The following is a 13,825-nucleotide window of genomic DNA, read 5'->3' as shown; positions in this document are numbered from 1 at the left end:
ACACACAGAGGAAAAGTCTGAGAGATAATATCTGGAGAATTAATAATCCATTTTATTAATTATGGCTAGCAGATAATTACTAAAATGATGGTCATTTGGCTTTATCTAAACCAAAGACAAACCTTGGGAGCCTCTGAATGTTTAAAAAGCCTTTAGAAAAGGGATGGAAGTCAACTCTGATTAGTTAACAATCAATGAGCCGGTAAACATATTAATGAGGAGGTGGGCAAAAAGTCTTCAGCTCCTCCTGCGAAGAATGTGATCTAATCATGAGATTCAGTTGCCTCTAGCAATCTGGACACTGGATTCTATCTCCACCCAGACTTCACAGGTTGATTTTCCCACTTCCTAAGCTAGTTCACCCTAAATTCTAGATTCTAATAGAAGTTTCCAAGGACAGACAGGGGCTTATTTCCCAAGGCCAAGATCTCACTTAGACTTGATTCTGTTTGTATTGTCTCCTAGTTAAGTGGACTTCCACCCAAGATCAAAAAGTATGTAACCCAAGTATTTGGGGGATCTCATCTATCAGTAATGTCCTTCAGATGCTGACTGAATAACCTATAAGGGCTATTTTCTTAATAAACAAATAAAAAGGAAAATTTTAGTCCTAATTTAATAATTGGTTATTAACATGAGAGAAATAATGATTTCTACACACACACACACACACACACACACACACACACACACACACACACACACACACACGCTGAATCCCAAAAGATACCTGTATTTTGCATCAGTACATTTTATGGATTAGGGATAGGGGGATAGGGAGAAAGACATCCTTAACTGCAGAGACAAATCTATCCACAAAACTATGTAAAAGAGAAGGAATTATCCTAGCAAAAAGTGGTGGAATACAGGTGTGAAATAGAGCATATATTTTCAGACATGACCAATGTGTTGGTCTGTTTTGCTTGACCATACTTACTTCTTACAAGGGAGGGATCTATGGGGGAGGGGGATTAGGAGGGGAGTCAGTGACAATGATGTAAAAAAAAAAAAGGAAAGCATAGTAAAAACATGTTTTAAAAAGACAGAAATACCTCAGTGCCCCACAAAAGAAAGAAAGAAAGAAAGAAATAGAAGGCATTACCTTTATTAAGAACTTAGTAAAATGTGGGAAAGGAAGAAGAACACAGAAACATACAGGAACATAGGAACATACAGAAAGAGGGAAAAGAATTACCTGAAATACCATATAAGAGGTACGGTAAAAATTATTTGTGGTAAAGATTAATATCGAAAGTTTTAGCTGAATCATTTGGGAGGGGCCACACCTAGCCCACCCTGAGATTACATATGCTACTGAGAAGGACCTCCCCTTTTGGGGGAGGAAAAATAGAACTCGACCAGAAGGGAGGAGACTTCTGGGAGGCAGGATGTGTTAAAAGAGTTCACACTCTTTTGGTCTGGCAGGGGATTCTCGAGGCGTCCTGGATCTGGTGCGCGTTTTGCTCCGTTTTGGGCGACTGTGTTTCTAACAAGCAACTGTAAACTGACTGGGGTTGGTGAGTTTAACCCTAAATTCCTTTGAACTATCTTAACTGGGAACACTGGGATTGCATAGGCTAAGCTTAAAGTTAAGACTATCTATCTGTATTTCTACTTCCTTATTTCTTTAATTGGTTTCACCTTTGTGGCTTAATTAATTCCCAAGTAATAAAACCTGATCCTTTATGAACTTAAGCTCAGAGGCTCCTTTTCTTATTGGTCTGGGAGGAATATATAAAAAGGAAAGTTCAAAGGGGAGATTAAACCTAAAAGAGTCCCTCATATTTCCGGGACCCCAATATTAAGGCGAGTCACCCAAATAATGCTCCGTATATCCAATTTTGGCCCTCACAGAGGAAAAAACCCCAAACTAACTACTTCCATACTCTGATGCAGATCAAGGCTGAATTTCTCAAGAGATACCTGGACAGGAGTCGACCAGATCATTAGGGCTAGCTTATGCAACACTTATGGGTACCCAGGCCCTGATTAGACAGATAATGAAATGCATTAAGTGCTCACATGTATTTTATTTCAAACTATTTGAAGTTAGAATTACATAAACTATGGCAAGTGTTTTCAGATCAATGGGAATATACAGTATGTATTCAAATAATGGGATCACTTTAGGAGGAATTCATTATTTGCACTAATCTGATTGTTGTCCTCAAAGAGGACCCTGACATTGGGAGGTGATGTCATGACTTGAACTGAATTGGATTTAAGTGAGGGAAGACTATATAAGGTCACCAACCTCACTCTCTCCTCCAGAGTCATCTGGGTCCAGTGGCAAGATATATATCAGGACAACTGGAGATGGCCCTGGATGTTTAAGGCAATTGGGGTTAAGTGACTTGCCCAGGGTCACACAGCTAGTAGGTATCTGAGGTGAGATTTGAACTCAGGTCCTCCCACCTTCAAGGCCAGTGCTCTATCCACTGTGCCACCTAGCTGCCCCATTTGTACTAATCAGGATCTGGTTGAATTAACAAGTCAACAAATATTTTCTGAATACCTACTCCATGCAAGAAGCTGTGTTAGGTTATCCAGGGGAATCTTAATACTCTGGTTTACAGGTACCATGCAAATTATGAAGCTGTTTTGCATACTATTTTTCCAGTATTTGAATCTATTTTCTAATATTTCTACTTAATATTGCTTGGCTTTCAATGTAACATTGGTCCATTTGTTCACTGTTCTTGTTAACTGACCAACTTCCCCTCCATTTCTGGTTCTATATGTCTTTAATGATTCTATGTCACTTCTTGAACCCAAATTTTCATTGGTAATTTGCTACAATCTATTCTCACCCCCATCATTGTGTCCTTCCACCATCCTTTGGCTGGCTTATAATGTTGATTCTTCTGAGACCCTAAATCTATGACTCATAGGCATATAATAATATCATAATATTGCAGAGGTAAATATGGGATTTCGAAGGAGGAAGCAGCCTAAAATCATTTAGAGCACTGCTTTAATATGATTCCCACCTATTAAGAAAAAATACATTTCATTTTTTATAATGGTGTTTGGTATTCCTCACGTCTAGTGCCTTCCTACTCTTTTCTTGATGAAAGTATTTGTAACACCAAGGCATGAGTCTTCTGAGTAATCAATCCTCTATGTTGCTCGCTGGATAAAATGGTTCAGGATTAAGAAAAAGTCTTTACTTTCTTTCATTCTTAATCCTGAACCATTTTGTCAAGTATTTTTCTATACCATTCCTCCATGCCCCATGGTTGCTTTTAAGTCCTCATAATATGAAGCTATATGTTGACAAAGATTAGAAAATTTTCTAAAATCCTTTGAACAATTTTTCTACTTTATCCTTCACAGAATATAAAACCTTAAAAAAAATAATTTAAGTAGGTCTGTAAATTCATTGATGATATCTAGTGCAAGCTTCTTATTTTACAGATAAAGAGATTAAGATACAGATCATAGGGGCAGCTAGGTGGCGCAGTGGATAGAGCACCGGCCCTGGATTCAGGAGGACCTGAGTTCAAGTCCAATCTCAGACACTTGACACTAGCTGCGTGACCCTGGGCAAGTCACTTAACCCCCATTGCCCTGCAAAAAAAAAAAAAAAAAGATGCAGATCATGTAAGAAATACCAGTATCAGGATTTGCTCCTGATTCCCAATGCAGATCTCTTGCTATTAAACACTTATATGTATAAGAGGGGGGTGTCCCAGTAAGACTTCAGACATTTGTCTGAAAGACAAATGATAAGAGACAGAGATGATGAAATGTAAAGAGAAAAGCTTCCAGATGTAAAATAGAGATCTCTTGCTTTATAAAGGGTCCAAAGGCTGGACTATCTCAACTGAATAGGAAGAGGCAAACAAGACAGTAAACATCCCTCCCAGATAGCCTGCATTCATATCTTTGTCCCTAGCCACTCATCTACATAAAATTCCCAAAGGAGTATGGGAGGGAGAAATGACAGATTTGAAATGGATCACCAGAACAGCTAGGTGGCACAGTGGATAGAACACCAGCTCTGAAGTCAGGAGGACCTGAGTTCAAATCTTACCTCAGACACTTAACACTTACTAAAGGTGTCACCCTGGTCAAGTCACTTAACCCCAATTGCCTCACTAAAAAAAAAAAAAAAAAAGAAATGGCTCACCATGAGACAACTATGGAGTAGCTTACCTAGGGAAGGGGTTTTTGAGCTAAAAAGATTTGTCAATTAGGGCAGACAAGGCTTTTTCCTATCTCCCGGTTGAAGGTGATAGCCTGGGGGCTCTGAGTCATCTCTAAATCAAGGGTCATTTTCTTAGTTGAAAAAGCTCTGTAGAACTCCAGTTAAAGAGCACATAGTACCAAAGAGAGCACAATAAAACCGAGCTGGGATGGCTAGAAGTAGAGAAGACTACAGCTACCAACAAAACCTGGAGAGACCTGCAGGATGACCTACCCAAAAGAGATGACCACCGTGCACAGCGCCCAGTGGCCAAGCAACCTGCCTGGCAAAGCCTAGCAGCAATTGCCCACCAGCAGAGAGACTGCCCAATGGCAGAACAGGAGGAGAAACAGCCTGACAAAAAGCCAGCCCAACTGTACAGCAGAGTGACTCATCGTCACCATCATCCCATCCCACAGGAAACATCAGAAGAAATGGCCACATATATTTTGTACATGTGTGTCTCACTACTACTGTACTCTTAAGTTCTTACTCAATCTCCTCCCACCCCTACTCTCACTCTGGGGACATTTTTAAGACACTTTGCTACTGGTGTTGGGAGAAAGACTTTGTAACTACTATTCTTGCTATACTATTTGAGTAACTGAGTCTAATGGCTGATAGCGGGTAGGGGCTAGAGAGCTGGGGTTAAAAGCATAGCTATCCACAGGATTGCCCTTAGATCCCTCAAAGCAATAACACCACTCCTTTTTAGACCCGTTCTGCTAACGTCATTGTGAATTGGGTGAAGAGACCCAGAGGAGCAATAAAGATTTTTTTATATACTCCATGAGTAGTGCTAGGCAAGATAGCTAGGTGTTCCACCAAAAAATATTTTTTGGTGCTTTGGGACACAAAATGAAAACAATCTGCTAATTCCTTCATGTGCCAGTCTTTCATTTAACTGCCATTGTTTTCTGTGTTCTGGTTTCATTTTTTTTTTCAGCAGTCAAGCCTCCACTTTTTTTTCTTTATCATAAAAGTATTTTATTTTCTAGTTACATGTAGAAATAGTTTTCAACATTTGTTTTTATAAGATTTCTAGTTCCAAATTTTTCTGCCTCCCTCCCTTCCTTCCCCCCTCCCCAACACAGCAAAGCAATTTGATATAGGTTATATATGTACAATCACATTAAACATATTTCTGAATTAGTCATGTTATAAAAGGAGAATCAGAACAAAAGGGAAAAACCAAAAAAATGAAAAGAAAAAAAAAGTAGAAACAGTATAGTTTAATCTGCATCCAGATTCCGCAGTTCTTTTTTCTGGATGTGGAGGACATTTTCTATCATGAGTCCTTTGGAATTGTCTTGGATCATTGTACTACTGAAAAGAGTTAAGTCGATCACAGTTGATCATCATACAATGTCATTGATACTCTCCTGTTTCTGCTCATTTCACTCAGCATCAGTTCATGTAAGTCTTTTCTGGTTTCATTTCTAATGAAAATTTTAATCTGAATGTGGTTTAGTTCCTCCTGTCTGTCAACTTGTTGTTCACTAGACAAAGATCCACATATTAACAGTTAAATTAACTACAGTAGAACAGACCATAGGACTTTTAGCACCCTCTGCCTTTTTTTCCATTCCCTCTGCTACTGTCACTGTATAGTGAAAGGGAGTCAGAAGCCACCAAGGACCAACTTATATTTAATTTTTTTCAAAGGTTTCCATAATAAAAAAATGAATCACCTATTGGCCAGACCTGGAAGTTTCTCCATACTTAGCTAGAGAAGCCTGGGTCATAAGGCACTGAAGTTGGGCTATTTTGATGGCCTATGATGTTCACACACACACACACACACACATACACCACTATGCATGTCATCTAACTACCTCTGCCTGGGTTCACTGTCTACTCCAATACTTTCTCACTTGATTGCTATATAAGTAAATCTTTGCCCTGCCACCAAGGAAAAAGTAAATGCTAGACCTAAAATAAAAGGGCATGTAAGCTCAAATGTAAGCAGATTCCATAAGAAAACTTATAAAGACCCTCCCGCCCCCTTTTTGTTCCACTGTTAAAAAAAAAAAAAAGAAGCCTGTTTCTCACAAAATTAGAAACCAGAGTGAAGCACAGTTATCTAGACAAATACAAATTCTCAGCAAGATAGACATGCATGCATGAGGGAATAGACCCCTCCTCCCCACAGCATTACTTGAGGAAGGAGATATTTAAACAGCCAAATCACAGTTTTAGGGGGTGCAGTTAAGATTTATGTCCTTGTTTATTCCCGATAAGGGAAATGCCTGCACTGTTAGGAATCTGTCACAGGGTCTGATAATGACAAACACTTGGCTTCCTCATTCCCTTCTCAATTTGACAGTTCAAGCCTGGAGCATAAACAGTAAAACAAAAGGCAAGGGGAGAGTCTCCTTAGATCAGCTGATCTGAGCTGGAACTGCTTCTAAGGGTCTGCTCCTGGCCACAGCAATGGATTATTGGTCCATTTTCATTCAGTCCTCTGGTTACCTGGATAACTGGGGACTCAAGCAATTTAGGGTACCCCTATTTTTCTACAAAACTAAAAAGTCAGTACTATATTTTATGTTGGGGTTTTTTTTTGTAAGAATACATAGGATCCTGTAGGGCCTTGTTACCAAGAAATTCGTGATTCTTTATAACAAAGTATTTTTAAAACAAAGTTAAAGACTCAGGTTAAGAATTCCTGAATCCAGGGCAGCTAGGTGGCACAGTGGATAGAGCACCAGCCCTGGATTCAGGAGGACCTGAGTTCAAATCTGGCCTCAGCCACTTGACACTTACTAGCTGTGTGACCCTGGGCAAGTCACTTAACCCCAATTTTCTCACTTAAAAAAAAAAGAAAAGAAAAAGAATTCCTGAATCCAAATCCTCATACTCATTTACAAAGTATTTCAATCTCCTTGCTTTACTGTAGTGTTTTATTTTGAGAATATATTAAATCTACAATGTTTTATGAAACATTAACATTCAACAAAAGTATTAGTCTCTATATGGGCAGGGGGCCTAAAGACACCATCAAGGACACAGAAAGGAGGAAACTGGAGAAGGGGGGAGAGGGGAAGTTTATAGTATTGGCCTAGAAGTAAACTGAGGATTAGTCAGAGCTAGAGACAATTAGAATGCAGATCAGCACAGATAAAAGCCATAGGGGAAGGGCTGGAGTAGACTCCTTTGCAGCAGCCAAATGTGCCGCTACAGAGATAAGGGATCCATCCCCTCAGGAGACTTCACTATTTGTATCTGCAAGGAGAAAATCATAGAATCATAGAACTTAAGGTCTATTGGAGGGACCTTTTAGTCCTCTAGTCCAGGTGTCAAACACATCCCCAGTGGGTCCTCCCAAGTACAATTCAAACCAAATTAAAATGCAAATGAGAAATATTTAACAAATAAGTAAAAATGTAACAAGGCATAGATAATATTACTTTTTTTTTAATTTTTGCAGGGCAATGGGGGTTAAGTGACTTGCCCAGAGTCACACAGCTAGTAACTGTCAAGTGTCTGAGGCTGGATTTGAACTCAGGTACTCCTGAATCCAGGGCCAGTGCTTTATCCACTGCACCACCTAGCTGCCCCCAGATAATATTACATTTTAAAACTAAGTCAATATGCAGTCAGCATGGATCTTTATATATGAATCGCTGGGCCCAATTTCTATTTCGGTTTGACACCACTGATCTAGGTGGCACAGTGGTTATAGAACATTGGACCCAGAGTGAGGAAGATCTGAGTTCAAATTCATCCATAGACATATATTAACAGTGTGACCCTGGGCAAGTCATTTAGCCTCTGTCTACTTCAGTTACCTCATCTATAAAGTGGGGATAATAAGAATACCTATGGGGGCAGCTGGGTGGCATAGAGGATAGAGCACTGACCCTGGATTCAGGAGGACCTGAGTTCAAATCCAGCTTCAGACATTTGACACTTACTAGCTGTGTGACCCTGGGCAAGTCACTTAATCCTCATTGCCCCACAAAAAAAAAGAAAAGAAAAAAAAGAATACCTATCTCACAGGACTATTGTAAGGATCAAATAAGGTAATATTTTAAAGCATTTTAAAATGTTATATGAATGCTATTATTATCAGACCGTAATGTACTGCAGGCACTATAAGAGAGACTAAGGATACCACTGAGAAAAATGTTCTCTAAAAGGCAATGAGGCATATTGGTAATGTAGTGTCCTCTCCTGCCCAACTCCTCCAACCCAGAAGAAGATGGAGGTGGAGAAAAGGGAATTACAATTCCCAAGATGTTCAGCTGTCATTCAAAATGTATACCCATGTAAAGTCACTAACCTGGCATTGATGTAGGAGGTGAAAAAGGGCTTAATAGAAAAACCTAAGACCCAAGCTCTAATTCAGATATGAGTCCTAAAAGGGATTCAGACCGTAGTTAATGGATAACTTACAAGTCAGGATGCTAGGTTCTCATACTCACTGTAATCAGTGCCCATAATGGGAACAAAAGGAGCTAGGCCATGAAGGCCTAAGAATACAACAATGATACATTGACAGGCTATAGAAACTTAGACTAGAAATAAAGGAAAAATGAAGATGTTTTGAAACTAAGCATGGGAATCAGAAAGAGACATGCACAGAAAAGGCCAAATTTGTCCACAGATTCACCTTATGATGTGCAAACCCCCAATACACAACTCCACTGAAAAAGGTACCCAACTCCAAATTAGGATAAGCCCTCCCCTGTACCTCCCTAAGGTGGAGATTATTAAAACTCGGAATAAATATAACTGTCTTTCCTTTCCTAATTTGAAAAAAACCTTTCCACTTTTCCGGTTCTCTCCCTGTGGCCACCCACAGTATTGCAATAAAACTTGGGAAACTGAGTCACTGAGTCTTGTAATTCTTTTGGGACAATCAACTTGACCCTAATTCCATCCCACATCAGCATGACAGGAGGATTACCAAATAAAGTGATCTCTGTTGTTGCATCTATCAAAGAAGCTTGTGTTCTTGACATATAAATGAAAGATATCTTTTTCGAGAAAAAGCCTTTAAAGTTATATTTTGCTAATATAGACTCCAATGGTTTTTCAAAATAGCCAATCAACAATAAGCTCAGCAAGATCTTGTATTCTCTGCACCTTCCAGTCAATTATGCGGCTGAAAATATGGTCAATTTTATATCAGCTTCTGCCTCAGGTTTTTAACCTTTAAGTTTCCTTAGAGGGCTATAGCATCTATAAAAAGCTATTATCAGGATCCCTATTATGATGAGTTACAGAATGTTTTATAATACAAAATATTTTTTTTTAATATTTGTTGGGTGTGTGTGTGTGTGTGTATAAGTTTTAGTTTTAAGCTAAGTAGCTTAAAACCACACTAAGACTTTTGGGAGACCCTTCATAAATGTTCCAAAGCAACAAGGGCCATTTCAAACTAAATGAATTTCACTTTTAAGAGTAAAGAACAAGGGGCAGCTATGTGGCGCAGTGGATAGAGCACCAGCCCTGGAGTCAGGAGTACCTGAGTTCAAATCTGGCCTCAGACATTTGACACTTACTAGCTGTGTGACCCTGGGCAAGTCACTTAACCCCAATTGCCTCACCAAAAAAAAAGAAAAAAAAAAGAGTAAAGAACAAAATAATGAAACCTAAAACCTACTAGACAGTTTTCTAGATCAGTATCTAGAAGATAACTTGTTAGATACTGAGGACATTTTTTTAAAGTAATAAACATTTTCATTTATATTTTGGGGTTCCAATTTTTATCCCTCCTTCTCTCCCTCCCCTAACCCCTTCCCAAGGTGGCAAGCATTCAGATATGGTTTATACACGTACAATTATGTAAAACTTTACCATATTAGTCATTCTGTATAAGAAAACTTGACTAAAAAGAAAAAAAAAATGAAAGAAAGTGAAAAATAGCATGCTTCAGTCTGTGCTCCATCAATATCAGTTCTTTCTTTGGAGGTGGAGAGTATGTTTCATCAGTAGTCCTTTGGGATTGGCTTATATCATTGTATTGTTGAGAATAATTAAGTCATTCACAGTTCTTCATCAAACAATATTGTTGTCTCTGTATGCAATGTTCTCTTGGTTCTGTTCACTTCACAATACATCAGTTCATACGTGTCTTTCCAGGTCTTTCTGAAATGATCCTGCTTGTCATTTCTAAAATAATATTCCATCACCATCATAAACCACAGCTTCTTTAGCCATTACCCCATTGATGAGCATTCCTTTGATTTCCAATTCTTAGTCACCACAAAAAGAGCTGCTATAAATATTTTTGTACAAATAGTCCTTTTTCTCTTTTGGGGGGATGTCTTTGGGATATAAACCTAGCAGCGGTAGGGTAGCAGCTCGATGAAAGGGTATGCACAGTTCCATAGCCCTTTGGGCATAGTTCCAACTGAAAATATTTTTGAATGACAGAATACTGGTTAATATTCAAAATAACTCTAAAAGGATAACATTTACAAAGTGATGACATTTTAAAATTCACTCTTAAGGTTACATTTGAATATTTGTTGAGTCAAAGAATGAATTACTATAACCAAAAATAAAACAATGAAAGTATGGGGTAATGGATAGAGGACCAGTCCTGCAGAGAGGAAAGCTTTGGTTCAGTCTTGGACATAGATTATTTGTGTGACCCTGAGCAAGTTACTTAACTTCACAGGGGCCCCAGACAGCTGTCTATATTAGTAGAGGGAAAATTTCAAACTGACGAGATAACAGAGACGAAATTGTAAGTCTGGACCTAAATAAATAAAGAAATAAATAGCCAAATGGAAATTAGGAAGCAGATCTTGTGAAAGTCTGATAGAAGGTCTAATATAATTGTAATATTTACTCCTTTAAAAAAAATCATTTAACACCTCTTTTATGGAAATGGAGGTATAGAAGGTTCCTGGGATTCTATTTTGGGCAGAAACTTAGAATGTTTGTTAGGAGTAGAGGAAGTTATTGAGTTTTCTCCAACAGAAATATGAGTTGATATACAAACAACTCACTATTTTGAGTTTTCAATACTCGGTCTTTCACATTTTAAAATGATAATGCAGTAGTTACCCTAATATCATATATAATAGAAAAGTATGATCTTTACTCATCCCATGCATATATGTTTGCTTGAATTGTCTGGAGTCCTAACAATTCTTATTACTCCCACAGAAAAAAAATTTGCTGCATTATTTCCTTCAATATTGCTGATTTAATACCATTTTGAGGCTCTATGATTTAATCAGCTAAGATTTAAGAAAATAAATCCTACAGACAGACTACTTGAAATTCCATTTAAAAAAAAAAACCTAGCTTGGCATAGTGGTGTAGCCTTGGCAAAGCCTGTACGTCCTGCTGCTAGGGAGGCTGAGGCTGGTAAATGGCTCAGGCTCTGGGGTTCTGAGCTAGAAGAGGGACAAAACTAATGAGATGCAGTTGCTAAGTCTGGCACCAAGATGGGAAGCCCCTGGGGGCAAAGGTCCACCAAACAGTCTAAGGAGAAGAGAAAGGGAGCAGATCAAATCTTTCCTGATGATCAGTGTTTAGAGCAATGGGAGGGAAAGGGAAAAGTTCCCTTTAAAAACTACATTCTCTAAATGGGAGAGGGAGAGACCAGTAAGGCAAAACACAAAAACCAACTCATTTAAGTTTAGTGCAAGAAATAAATCTGGACTTGATCATTTCTGTTCAATAGAATTCAATCACAGCAGCCTTAGAGAGTTACCTTTTTGTTTGCATGCTGCTGACCTAAATATGAAATACCAGTTTTAGGAGAAATAAACAGAAGTTTATGGAAGTTAGGTAACAGTCTTCTGAATGTCTAATTCAACAAAATGTCCTGGTTGCCAAGGTTTAGAAAAGTGGATTATATAACATCATTCACATAAAAGTTTAACAACCATTTTAAATTTATAAATACTTAAAAAAAAAAAACCCCAAACCTCTTTCAAAACAAATATATGTAAACTACAGACAATATCCCATCACACTAAAAGGTTAACATTTTTATAGTAAGGGTCCTCTAATTCTTCTTCCTTATTTTTTATACTAAACAGTAAATATTTTTTCCCTCTCAATCTCCAACTTTATTGATTCTAACACTATATGGCATAAATGTTCCCCTTTAATAACAAACTATATAACTTCAAGATTTCCCAGGGGAGTACATCAATACCACTAAACTGTAAACATTTTATGATCAAATGCTCAAGGCTGTACAAAGTAGACCTAAGGATAGTTCTCATTCAAAGACTTCAGACAAGTCATTGATTCTACAGTTTTCTTTATAATAAGAATAAATGAAGATAAATTTCTTTGGGGATAAGGTGTTAAAAAGAATCCAATTTGGGGCAGCTAGGTGGCGCAGTGGATAGAGCACCAGCCCTGGAATCAGGAGTACCTGAATTCAAATCCGACCTCAGACACTTAACACTTACTAGCTGTGTGACCCTGGGCAAGTCACTTAACCCCTATTCCCTCACCAAAAAAAAAAAAAAAAGAGAGAGAATCCAATTTGACTAACTTTTGCTTCAAAAACCCCAAACTAAACTTGTCACTCTTTGAAGAGTTGTGTGTGTGTGCCTATCTTCAAACTGGTATATGCCCAATTGAAGAGAAAGGCTGAATAGAAGGGGGTTTAAGCATGGAAGTGATGCAAAAGCCCACCATTTTTAGTTCAATTAATTAGAAAACATAACAGTTTGAATACAGCCTCTCATCTCAATAAAATCCTACAACCACTGGTGGAGGCAGAAGGAGAGAGAAGGGTTGCAATTATAGGATCAGAGGATCTAGGGCTAGAAGAAGCCATCTATGTAGTCCAACCCCTTTATCTCATAGAAAAGGAAAGGAAGGCATAGGGAGGTTTCAGTGACTTTTCCAGAGTCATACAAACAGCATCAGAGAAGGGATTTGAACATAGGTCCTCTTACCCAAGAGCCAACATTCTTTCCACTGTACAATGCTATTTCCTTGTCATGTTCCAAAAATGCATCAATGTATCTTCAAAAAGAAGCCAGAGTATTTTCAAAAGATGAGTCATGGGGCAAGAGAAGGATGATCATGAGTAGGATCGCTTCAAAACAAAAAAAAGCAATTGAGAGGAAACCCAATGCCTCCAGAAAGCTTGGAATGAGGATACCCAACTAAGCTAGATCATGTCAAGAGCATTTATAGATGAAATTGGAAGACAACAAACAAATGTGAAATGTAACAGATTTGCTAGAACTTCTATTGCAATCTATTCTCAAAGAAACTAAACAAATTTGTTTAAAAGATCAAACATAAAATGAAATGTGATTGGCATGTACTATACATGTGTAAGTTGCATATATATTTATATATGTTTATATAAAGACATGTGCATATGACAAGCATACATGCATGTATACACAAATGTAAGTACATTGTATAGATATAGATATATATACACAAATGTATATATGTCTAGGCATATATACAAACATACATAAAATATATACTGTCTAATCTATGTTCCCCCAAAGGAGGAAGCTTTGATGTATGTATGTTCTGAAATCACCAGAAAGTTGCACCCAGGCAAATTTTAAAATAATGTAAAATGACCGCAATAAGAACAAATGAATGGTAAAATATGCCAGTTAAGGGGGTGGGGGTGGGGAGACCTCTGGATTTATATTATCAATATTTACCATAATGTTCATC

The 13,825-nt window shown here is 38.0% G+C and overlaps 1 protein-coding gene across 3 annotated transcripts in view; it reads right to left on the bottom strand.

The window, feature by feature from the left end:
- Nucleotides 1–13,825, bottom strand: part of SNX25 (sorting nexin 25) — a 260,886-nt gene that overhangs the window by 204,449 nt on the left and 42,612 nt on the right. The window lies entirely within an intron of this gene.

This window comes from Dromiciops gliroides, chromosome 6 (assembly GCF_019393635.1).
Source record: "Dromiciops gliroides isolate mDroGli1 chromosome 6, mDroGli1.pri, whole genome shotgun sequence".
Classification (NCBI taxonomy): Eukaryota; Metazoa; Chordata; class Mammalia; order Microbiotheria; family Microbiotheriidae; genus Dromiciops; species Dromiciops gliroides.
This window is presented reverse-complemented; position numbering and strand designations above follow the sequence as displayed.